General features: G+C 35.6%; 2 long non-coding RNA genes across 2 annotated transcripts in view; one reads left to right on the plus strand and one right to left on the minus strand.

The window, feature by feature from the left end:
* The window catches only part of LOC149621196 (uncharacterized), a 204,544-nt gene that overhangs the window by 129,842 nt on the left and 62,467 nt on the right, over positions 1–12,235 (plus strand). The window lies entirely within an intron of this gene.
* LOC149621204 (uncharacterized) lies at positions 4,711–5,420 on the minus strand. The gene is made up of 2 exons (XR_016375574.1): positions 5,218–5,420; positions 4,711–5,165 (listed from the first exon to the last, which is right to left on the minus strand). It is a non-coding gene; the product is annotated as an uncharacterized LOC149621204 (long non-coding RNA).

The raw sequence follows: 12,235 nt of genomic DNA on the forward strand, positions 1-12,235 counted from the left end.
TCATAATCTTCCTCATTAAAATGAACGGAACAAATAACACTTGTAGACGGGTTAAATACATCTTTTCTCCTACATTTGTTTATCCAAATGCTACGTCTTTCGTCTTTAGGAAAAGCATGATAAATTATGTGGCATTTTTGTGGATTCTGTTTTGTGGCAAATAAACTATTGTTGCACAGAGCCACTGCACACCTCATTCCTGGCATTGTGTAGTGTTATGAGCCTCTAAAACAAACCAACGGAAAATATTCTTAAGAACCGAGATTTGCAAATAATATAGAGTTTGAGCGGATTTAGACTATTTAATTAGTACAATTGATTACGATGCTTTGTAGGTAAAAATCCATTAAATTATGGGCAATACCCGATGACAAAAAATAAGTACATAAAAGTTTTAAATTAAACCAAAATACACTTCTTAAACCATACAGGCAGGGAGTAGTCGGGAGAGTCGACTCAGCCTTTTTTTTTGAAAAGTGGCTGGTAGCCTTGCTGACATGAGCGCCCCTGGTTGTCGTACGGAAAACCAGGGAGTAGTCTGCTAAAAATCATGGCGGAATCATAGCATCACTACGGTGGTTCAAGCTGCTCTTTTTTGAAATGTTTAAATTCCCAAGGCAAATCCAAGGGTGATATTTCATTTTTCAACTATCCGAAAGATATTATAAGGTGAATTTAGCGAGATTATTATCAAAATTTTATGGGAAAATTATCTAGGAACACATTTTACATAAGCCTTGGTTACAGGTGTAAGCAATGGTTGCTTCAATCAGGAAGAGACGATTTAATGGGGAGGGAAGAGCATGTTTTCCAAAAAAATATAAAGTTTGTAGTGACCACTTCAAAAAGAACCAGTTTTTAACGTTAAAGCCAAGGTGCCTGAGTTTAAACATGAGTTATTTGTATGCAACTTCATTATTTTTCCTGTAGACCTAGATTAGTTTCACATGCTATCCCGGATAGATTTGATGAAAATGAAGCCCTTCAAAATGCATCGCCACGCCAACTTAGAACCCTTGAAAATACAAACACTGAAACTTCTACTCAGGACCAACAAACCATAGAAATGGAATATAACCCGAATGGTAACATAGATAGCATTTCTTTGTTCTTGAGCATTAGTTCACAAAGTAAGTAATATGTTAATCAGATGATCAATTAAATCAAACACCAATAATGAGCAGAGAAGTCAAAAGGGATTTACGAAATAGAAGCAGTAGACCTAGTCAAAGACGAAAAATTAGTTTCGATAGTGGTAAAATTATAGGATATTGCCCAAAATTTACAAGAAGTATTTAGTATAACATAAGTTAATGCTGTAATTAATTCAACCAGGTTCAAATACTAGTCAAATTCCACAGAAAAGACGAGCTACAGCTAATGATAACCTAGAAATTGAGTTTTTACATACCCCAAAAAGACCAAGACTTAAGGGGAGAACATTATTTTTGGCATCTCCCAAAAGCAATAGTACTTTGAGCAGAACATCAAAATCAATTCAGGTTAAGCAACCGACTAGAAGCCTTAAAATTCAAACAGATAACCTTGTTTCACCCAGCAAGAGAAGGGCGAAACAATTATTACAAAAGCAGTATTTGAGAAATTGGAGGTTAGCTAAAAAACGCCCAAAAATCACGAAACAAACCTTAATGACAGAAATAAGAAAATATCTACCGAAAAATGGTGCCAAATTCTTTGATATGCAGCTTAGGGCTGCGGGTAGAAAAGCTAAAGGAAGGAGATGGACAACCAAAGAGAAAGAGCTGTGTCTTACTCTACACTACCATGGCCCAAAATCATATTTTCTTTTAAAAGAATTATTCATTCTTCCTTCTTCAACCTCTTTAAAATCATGGCTTAAAAATATCCCGTGTAAGCCGTTGATTGTACTAGAATTTTGGGGCATTTTGGGTAAAAAAGTACAATGTATGACCAGGAAAGAAACAATGGCTGTTTTAACTTTTGACGAAATTGCACTTAAAGAAGGTCTTATTTATAACGAGGGAGAAGATATGATAGAAGGCTATGCCAATGTGGGCACTGATTGTCAAAATGCACAATTAGCTAATCACGCTATGGTTTTTATGATTGCTGGCATTTCTTCAAAATGGAAACAGCCACTTGCTTACTTTTTGACTAGAGGCCCAATGAGAAAGGAAGACTTGAACAGTATTCTAATGGACGTTCTCAAGAAGCTCATTGCTGTTGGAATAGATGTAAAAATTGTGGTTTGTGATCAAGGGACAAACAACCAAAGTGTTTACAAAACGTTAAATGTTACTGAAAAAACTCCATTCATTTTTTTGGAGAATAATCAAATATTCTTCATGCATGACCCATCACACTTAATTAAAGGCCTGCGGAACAACCTGAAGAATCATGATGTCTCAGTACAAGCGTGCAGAGCTTCTTGGGCACACATTGAAAGGCTTTTTTACCTTGACTCAAAAGAACCTTTGAAAGTTGTTCCAAAACTAACGTTGAAGCACTTAAATTTAACGGCATTTTCAAAAATGAAAGTAAAATTAGCTACACAAATAATCAGTCACAGTGTTGCAATGGGAATAATTTTCTACACCATGAAAAATCAGCTTCCTGTTGAAGCTATGGAAACAGCCAACTTTATCATTGAATTTGACAAAATTTTTGATTCTCTAAATTCATCAAGGAAATATGAAGCGAAGGAGTATAGATGCGCAATTACCAAAAATTCCATTCATCTCAAGTTTCTCAAAGAAAAATTAATATGGTTGGATGGGCTTCAATTTGATTGCGACCGACAGCCACCAGTCATTCAAGGCTGGAAAACCACTATTTCATGCGTAATACAGCTGTCAGAGTATCTTTTAGAAAAAGAAGGAATGGATTTCATTTTAACATCTCGATTCAGCCAAGATGTACTTCAGAACACTTTTGGAAAAATTAGAAGACTTGGTGGCTGCCAAGACAATCCTACGCCTCAATTATTTCGATTGCAGATGAGGAAAGTAATGGCCTCTTCTTTATTTCGAGTGCCAGAATCTGCGAATTGTGCTGAAAAGCCAGACACTGACGCTTTTTTAATGGATCTGTTAAACAACCGAAATAGTGAGCGGAATAAGCCACAGCCAGAAGAACGTGTAGTCCCGTTTTTTAGTCACAACGAAGAATCAATAAGTGAAGCATTTATACCTAATCAAGAAGATAGCAAAACTTCTAATGTTATTACCTATATTGGAGGTTTTCTTGCAAAAAAATGTTTATCATTTCATGATTGCGATCTTTGTAGAACTGCTATTATGAAAGAAACCAAGCAAATGACAAATACAAGGGAAACTTTGACAGTCCTCAAAGCATACTGTAAAGAAGAAGGTAGTGAAGTTGGGAGACTGACATAAGCATGGGAATTGCGGCAAAACTGGCTCAAGGGCTACGTAATTTAAAATCATATCCTGAAATGTGTCCAACAACAATAGAAAAAATTATAAAACTTTATATTCGACTCAGAATCCACCATAATATTCGTCTGAAGAACAGAGAAGTTTTTGAGGAGAAAGAACGAAAACGGAAGGAAAATGAAAAGAAAAAAAAATTAGGGAGAGGGAAAAATTATTTGCAAGTAGGCATACATCACCTAAAACTAAAAAAGATTCAGGGGCAAAAAAGCTACAAAAATTAAGAAACGAATGATTTAAAAAGTTGTATTACGCGTTTACTATAATAATTAATAAATGTCATTAAATAGATAACTAATAAAAACATTTCAATGTAAAGCGCCGATTTTTTAAAGTTTAAATTTCCCGCCAATCTTTATGCAGCAGACGACGTTTTTCCGTATGACAGCCAGGGGGCGATTCGATCTCCATTTAAAAACTAACTTTCACCTGTTCTAGGCTGAGTCGACTCTCCCGACTACTCCCTGATACAGGCTTCATAATCTATTGACCAAGTCCTAATGTAACCTAATCCTAGAATATCTAGTGTGACAGCGAATGATTAAAGAAACCTCAACGTTGGATTTTTTTAACCTTATGATAATCGTATTTAGCATGAATAACAACATTTCAAATAAAAATTGGAGAATTAAACGTACCATTAAAATAAAACCTCCACGAAAAAACCTCGTAGCGAGCCTACGAACTGGCGAGAGTCGAGACACCCGTGACAGGCGATTCGGAATCTCGGGTGATACTAGTTTACCTAATTTTTTTTGCTACTGATTTTTTTTTTTTTTTTTTTTTTGAGGTTTCAATGCGATAGGGTCTATGGACCGCGGCAAGGATGTGATTATTCAGGTTTCAGTAGGAGTGTAAGCAGGGGAAGGAAATGAGGTTTACTTGGGAGGTGACGGGCGGGGTGTGGGGGTCAAGTCACCTCCGGCGGACACGGGGCAGTCGGCACCTATAGGGTAGGATCGCCGACATGTGTCGTATTCCCTCAAACTTTGCCGCCCAGTAGCTTGGCTTACAGGAGTGCGCCACACTCCCGGCCTACTGATTTTTTGCTAACCCGGCATAACTCTCAGAATTTCTCAGAAAATTAAACGGCGTCTGCTTATGCGTCTGCTTATATTATATTAAGCCTTTGACAAACCTGAATGAATATGAATTAACCTAAATGAATATAAATTAAGCGTTAGTTGTTAATTAAAATAAAAGATGTAGAGAAAATAATAGAAAGGCGACTTCCCACAATATATTAAAGTAAATTTAAAGTAAAACTGCGACTAAATAACTGTATTTAAACCTATTAATTTATTTATAGAAATACATAACTCTTTAGTACACAAAATTAGGATGGTATTACCAAGAAACACTTCATGAAAGTACTTTTCGCAGAGAAAATACCGGGAAACATTAGAAAATACATTTTTAATTGATACTTAATTGTTCCCAAGCGATTTTACTCCTTTGCTCGTTAAATTATGAGGTGGCATAATGATTTTCTACTTGACAACCTTTTTTCTTTGAGTGCTTGAAGGGGAAGTGTACGGGTATGGGAACTATTGGGGAAGGGGAGGTATCCTAATTCAAAATGAAATAGTTCATAAAATTAGTTTTTACAGAGATTCATTACTGTTATTTAATTGTTCCCAAGGGTTTTTCTCCTTTGCTCGACATACACTTATGACAGTAGTAACATTTTCTAATTTATCAACGCTTTTTCCCAGTACAAACACCAGAAAACTTTAGAAACATAATTATTGATTAATATTTAATGATTTCCAAGCGTTTTTACCTGTTTGCTCGCTTAATTACGGGCTGGAATAACGATTTTATTTTTGCTAACCATTCTTGCGTGCTTAAAGGAAAAGCGTTCTTGCAGGGGAACTATAGGGGGAGGGGAGGTATTACAAACCAAAATTAAAATATTGAATAAAATTGGTTTTTCCCAACAATTTCTCAAGAAACTTCGAATACATAATTAATAACTCATATTTAATCGTTCCCAATCGTTTTTATTAGTTTGCTCGTCAAAATTACACCCGGCATAACGTTTTAGTTTTTGCTAACCGTTCATAGATGGCTATAGCTCTGCAGTGGGATGATGGTTCGATAAAGTTCGAGGCAGCTAATGGCATAAGCGTCTAATGTACGTCCGTAATGACAGTAGTAACATTTTCTAATTTATCAACGCTTTTTCCCAGTACAAACACCAGAAAACTTTATAAACATAATTATGGATTAATATCTAATGGTTTCCAAGCGTTTTTACCTGTTTGCTCGCTTAATTACGGGCTGGAATAACGATTTTATTTTTGCTAACCATTTTTTCGTCTGCTCGAAGGGGATTTGTTTTTGTATGGGAAGGGAGGGATTACAAACCAAAAACAAAACATTCAATAAAATTAGTTTTTCCCAACAATTTTTCATGAAACTTGAAATATATAATTTGTAACTCATATTTAATCGTTTCTAACCGTTTTTATTAGTTTGCGCGTCAAAATTACATCCATAATTCTCGCTAACCCTTCATAGATGGCCATAGCTCCGCCACTGATGAAGGCTAGCCAAAGTTCGAGGCAGCTAATGGCATAAGCGTTTAATGTACGTCCGTAGAGACAGTAGCAATATTTTCTATTTTATCAACGCTTTTTCCCAGTACAAACACCAGAAAACTTTATAAACATAATTATTAATCAATATTTAATGATTTCCAGGCGTTTCTACCAGTTTGCACGCTTTATTACGAGCTGGAATAACGATTTTATTTTTGCTAACCATTCTTGCGTGCTTAAAGGAAAAGCGTTCTTGCAGGGGAACTATAGGGGGAGGGGAGGTATTACAAACCAAAATTAAAATATTGAATAAAATTGGTTTTTCCCAACAATTTCTCAAGAAACTTCGAATACATAATTAATAACTCATATTTAATCGTTTCCAAGCGTTTTTATTAGTTTGCTCGTCAATATTACACCCGGCATAACGTTTTAGTTTTTCCTAACCGTTCATAGATGGCTATAGCTCTGCAGTAGGATGAAGGTTCGATAAAGTTCGAGGCAGCTAATGGCATAAGCGTCTAATGTACGTCCGTAATGACAGTAGTAATATTTTCTAATTTATCAACGCTTTTTCCCAGTACAAACACCAGAAAACTTTATAAACATAATTATTAATCAATATTTAATGATTTCCAAGCGTTTCTACCAGTTTGCACGCTTAATTACGAGCTGGAATAACGATTTTATTTTTGCTAACCATTTTTTCGTCTGCTCGAAGGGGATTTGTTTTTGTAGGGGAAAGAAGGTATTACAAACCAGAATTAAAATATTGAATAAAATTGGTTTTTCCCAACAATTTCTCAAGAAACTTCGAATATATAATTTATAACTCATATTTAATCGATTCCAAGCGTTTTTATTAGTTTGCTCGCCAAAATTACACCCGGCATAACGTTTAACTTTTTGCTAACCCTTCATAGATGGCTATAGCTCCGCGGAGGAATGAAGGCTCGCCAAAGTTCGAGGCAGCTAATGGCATAAGCGTCTAATGTACGTCCGTAATGACAGTAGTGACATTTTATAATTTATCAACGCTTTTTCCCAGTACAAACACCAGAAAACTTTAGAAACATAATTATTGATTAATATTTAATGATTTCCAAGCGTTTCTACCAGTTTGCACGCTATATTTCGAGCTGGAATAACGATTTTATTTTTGCTAACCATTTTTTCGTCTGCTTAAAGGAAAAGCGTTCTTGTAGGGGAAGTATAGGGGAGGGGAGGTATTACAAACCAAAATTAAAATATTGAATAAAATTGGTTTTTCCCAACAATTTCTCAAGAAACTTCAAATATATAATTTATAACTCATATTTAATATTTCCCAATCGTTTTTATTAGTTTGCTCGTCAAAATTACACCCGGCATTCTCTCTAACCCTTCATAGATGGCTGTAGCTCCGCGTCAACCAATCACAGGGATGAAGGGTCGCCAGAGTTCAAGGCAGCAAGTAGCATAAACATATAATATACGTCCGTAATGACATACACTTATGATAATAGTAATATTTTCTAATTTATCAACGCTTTTTCCCAGTACAAACACCAGAAAACTTTATAAACATAATTATTGATTAATATTTAATGATTTCCAGGCGTTTCTACCAGTTTGCACGCTATATTACGAGGTGGAACAACGATTTTATTTTTGCTAACCATTTTTTCGTCTGCTTAAAGGAAAAGCGTTCTTGTAGGGGAACTATAGGGGGAGGGGAGGTATTACAAACCAAAATTAAAATATTGAATAAAATTGGTTTTTCCCAACACTTTCTCCAAAAATTTCATATTTATAATTTATAACAGATATTTAATCGTTCCCAAGCGTTTTTATTAGTTTGCTCGTCAAAATTACACCCGGCATAACGCTTTTTTTCTTGCTAACCCTTCATAGATGGCTATAGCTCCGCGGAGGAATGAAGGCTCGCCCTAGTTCGAGGCAGCTAATGGCATAAGCGTTTAATGTACGTCCGTAATGACAGTAGTAATATTTTCCATTTTATCAACGCTTTTTCCCAGTACAAACACCAGAAAACTTTCTAAACATAATTATTGATTAATATTTATCATTTCCAAGCGTTTTTACCTGTTTGCTCGCTTAATTACGACCCGGAATAACGATTTTCTTTTTGCTAACCATTCTTGCGTGCTTAGAGGAAAAGCGAACTCGTAGGGGAACTATAGGGGGAGGGGAGGTATTACAAAACAAAATTAAAATATTGAATAAAATTGGTTTTTCCCAACAATTTCTCATGAAACTTCAAATATATAATTTGTAACTGATATTTAATCGTTTCCAAGCGTTTTTATTAGTTTGCTCGTCAAAATTACACCCAGCATTCTCGCTAACCCTTCCTTGATGGCTATAGCTCCGCAGAGGGATGGTTGGCTTGGCTCGCCAAAGTTCGAGGCAGCTAATGGCTTAAGCGTTTAGTGTACGTCCGTAATGACAATAGTAATATTTTCTATTTTATCAACGCTTTTTCCCAGTACAAACACCAGAAAACTTTAAAAGCATAATTATTGATTAATATTTAATGATTTCCAAGCGTTTCTACCAGTTTGCACGCTATATTACGAGCTGGAATAACGATTTTATTTTTGCTAACCATTTTTTCGTCTGCTTAAAGGAAAAGCGTTCTTGTAGGGGAAGTATAGGGGAGGGGAGGTATTACAAACCAAAATTAAAATATTGAATAAAATTGGTTTTTCCCAACAATTTCTCAAGAAACTTCAAATATGTAATTTATAACTCATATTAAATCTTTCCCAATCGTTTTTATTAGTTTGCTCGTCAAAATTACACCCGGCATTCTCGCTAACCCTTCATAGATGGCTGTAGCTCCGCGTCAACCAATCACAGGGATGAAGGGTCGCCAGAGTTCAAGGCAGCAAGTAGCATAAACATATAATATACGTCCGTAATGACATACACTTATGATAATAGTAATATTTTCTAATTTATCAACGCTTTTTCCCAGTACAAACACCAGAAAACTTTATAAACATAATTATTGATTAATATTTAATGATTTCCAGGCGTTTCTACCAGTTTGCACGCTATATTACGAGGTGGAACAACGATTTTATTTTTGCTAACCATTTTTTCGTCTGCTTAAAGGAAAAGCGTTCTTGTAGGGGAACTATAGGGGGAGGGGAGGTATTACAAACCAAAATTAAAATATTGAATAAAATTGGTTTTTCCCAACACTTTCTCCAAAAATTTCATATTTATAGTTTATAACAGATATTTAATCGTTCCCAAGCGTTTTTATTAGTTTGCTCGTCAAAATTACACCCGGCATAACGCTTTTTTTCTTGCTAACCCTTCATAGATGGCTATAGCTCCGCGGAGGAATGAAGGCTCGCCCTAGTTCGAGGCAGCTAATGGCATAAGCGTTTAATGTACGTCCGTAATGACAGTAGTAATATTTTCCATTTTATCAACGCTTTTTCCCAGTACAAACACCAGAAAACTTTCTAAACATAATTATTGATTAATATTTATCATTTCCAAGCGTTTTTACCTGTTTGCTCGCTTAATTACGACCCGGAATAACGATTTTCTTTTTGCTAACCATTCTTGCGTGCTTAGAGGAAAAGCGAACTCGTAGGGGAACTATAGGGGGAGGGGAGGTATTACAAACCAAAATTAAAATATTGAATAAAATTGGTTTTTCCCAACAATTTCTCAAGAAACTTCAAATATATAATTTGTAACTGATATTTAATCATATCCAAGCGTTTTTATTAGTTTGCTCGTCAAAATTACACCAGGCATTCTCGCTAACCCTTCCTAGATGGCTATAGCTCCGCAGAGGGATGGTTGGCTTGGCTCGCCAAAGTTCGAGGCAGCTAATGGCATAAGCGTTTAGTGTACGTCCGTAATGACAATAGTAATATTTTCTATTTTATCAACGCTTTTTCCCAGTACAAACACCAGAAAACTTTAAAAGCATAATTATTGATTAATATTTAATGATTTCCAAGCGTTTCTACCAGTTTGCACGCTATATTACGAGCTGGAATGACGATTTTATTTTTGCTAACCATTTTTTCGTCTGCTTAAAGGAAAAGCGTTCTTGTAGGGGAACTATAGGGGGAGGGGAGGTATTACAAACCAAAATTAAAATATTGAATAAAATTAGTTTTTCCCAACAATTTCTCAAGAAACTTCAAATATATAAATTGTAACTGATATTTAATCGTTTCCAAGCTGTATTATTCGTTTGCTCGTCAATATTACACCCGGCATAACGTTTTAGTTTTTGCTAACCCTTCATAGATGTAGAACACCCCACGCGCGGTTGTTTTAAACATCTTGGCAACCTATCGAAGTTTCTCAGTGATTTATAAACAGTCTATTACGAAAAGCGTACATTAAATATTGAATTACAATTAATAATTAATTAAAATAGATTATCGTTCCTTAACTAGTTTGCTAACAAATTTTTCAATTAACCCGACTATTTTAGAACTCCAATATGCTAAAAACGTGTCTTTTTCTCATTAAAATAACCAGAAAACATTAAATTAAGCCTAATTAATTAGAATAAAATTGATTCTTGCATTTTGTTTTCGTTTGTTTTGTAAATATTCGATATTACAAAAATATTTATTGCTAACGATTTATCACCCTTAGGAGAAGTATACGACCAGGGGCGGTAGGGGTGTGAAAGGGGTAGGGGGAATGTTTTGGTAAATTAAATAACTTTATAATACAACTTTTTCCCACTACAAACACCAGAAAACTTTAAAAGCATAATTATTGATTAATATTTAATGATTTCCAAGCGTTTCTACCAGTTTGCACGCTATATTACGAGCTGGAATAACGATTTTATTTTTGCTAACCATTTTTTCGTCTGCTTAAAGGAAAAGCGTTCTTGTAGGGGAACTATAGGGGGAGGGGAGGTATTACAAAATTGAAAAGGTTCATAAAGTTAGTTTTTCCCAACATTTTCTCAAAGAAACTTCAAATATATAATTTATAAGTGATATTTAATCGTTCCAAAGCGTTTTTACTCGTTTGCTTGCCAAAATTACACCCGGCATAAAGTTTTGGGGGATTTTAATAGTAAGTTTAAGCGTTGCATTTAATCGTACTAATAAGGTTGCAACGGAACGTCAACTCACTCAGACATTTACACTGTCAGGTTATAGGCCTGGCTGTAGGCTTAATTGTAGACCTCACTGTAGACCAATGCCCTAGTAGGAGGGAGGTCCTAGCGCGGGCTTGTAAAAACCTTTGACAGTCATTGCAGTCATTTAGTTAGTGCACGGAGTGAAGTTGAGACCTACTCGGAAGTATAGGACAGTAGACCATCTAAATACTGTTTAGTTTGCGCTCCACTTAAGCTTCGACCTTCTTAAGTTGCGGGTTAAAGTAAAAGGTTCCATTTACTTTACGAATTGGTGTTTAAGTTCTTCAATTCGCGCTTCGTTTGTGGGCCTCCAATCGACATTAAATGGTTCTTCACACCCTGGTGAGTTGGCACTCTTGCTTCCCTTATATACATTTAAGAATCTAGGCTTCCCTCGTAGTTAAGGAATATCACTATTCATTATTGTCATTGACTAAACCCCTAACTACCTAACCTTAGTTAATTTGTACTTGAATTAACTCCTTATTTTTCTACAACACTGCTAAATAACTAAGAATTTAAGCAATCTATAGGGTTCTTAGGTATACGACATTGCGCCCATATTGCCTCCCGCGCCATTGGTGTTATCGGAGCTCTTCGCCGAAATTCATCATTTTTAGACCAAAAAACACTAACACTACTATACAATAAATTTTTCAGGCCCATTCTAGAATATTTCTCGCCTATGGCGTTCATATCATCATAAGTTTATAAGGTATGTTCCATAAGTATGTCACTACCCATGCTTCGTAATGTTAGAGGCTTAATGAGAGCTAGTTCAAGAACGATCCGTGAGAATTGACTACACTCGGTTTTGCAGTCCATCCTCCTCTTTAGTCTGTACTAAGCCTTTGACAAGGCCTCACTACGCGACGCTTTACAAGAATCTATGACGTTTCACCTACGTCACTTCATGACAAGCTCTCATTAACGAGTGACACACTTATGGAACATATCTTATAAACTTATGATATCATGTAAAAGACTCTTCTCCCCTAGCGTCGTTACAATCTCGGGCAACCAAGATCCTCGGATGTTTTCAACGAAAACTATAAATAAATAACAGCAACCCAACCTTAATAGTGCCCTTTCCGCCTGAAAATCAATCTCTCACT

The sequence above is a fragment of the Phalangium opilio genome, unplaced genomic scaffold, assembly GCF_054372755.1.
Source record: "Phalangium opilio isolate 3A_F unplaced genomic scaffold, DU_Popi_V2 ptg000209l_1, whole genome shotgun sequence".
Classification (NCBI taxonomy): domain Eukaryota; kingdom Metazoa; phylum Arthropoda; class Arachnida; order Opiliones; family Phalangiidae; genus Phalangium; species Phalangium opilio.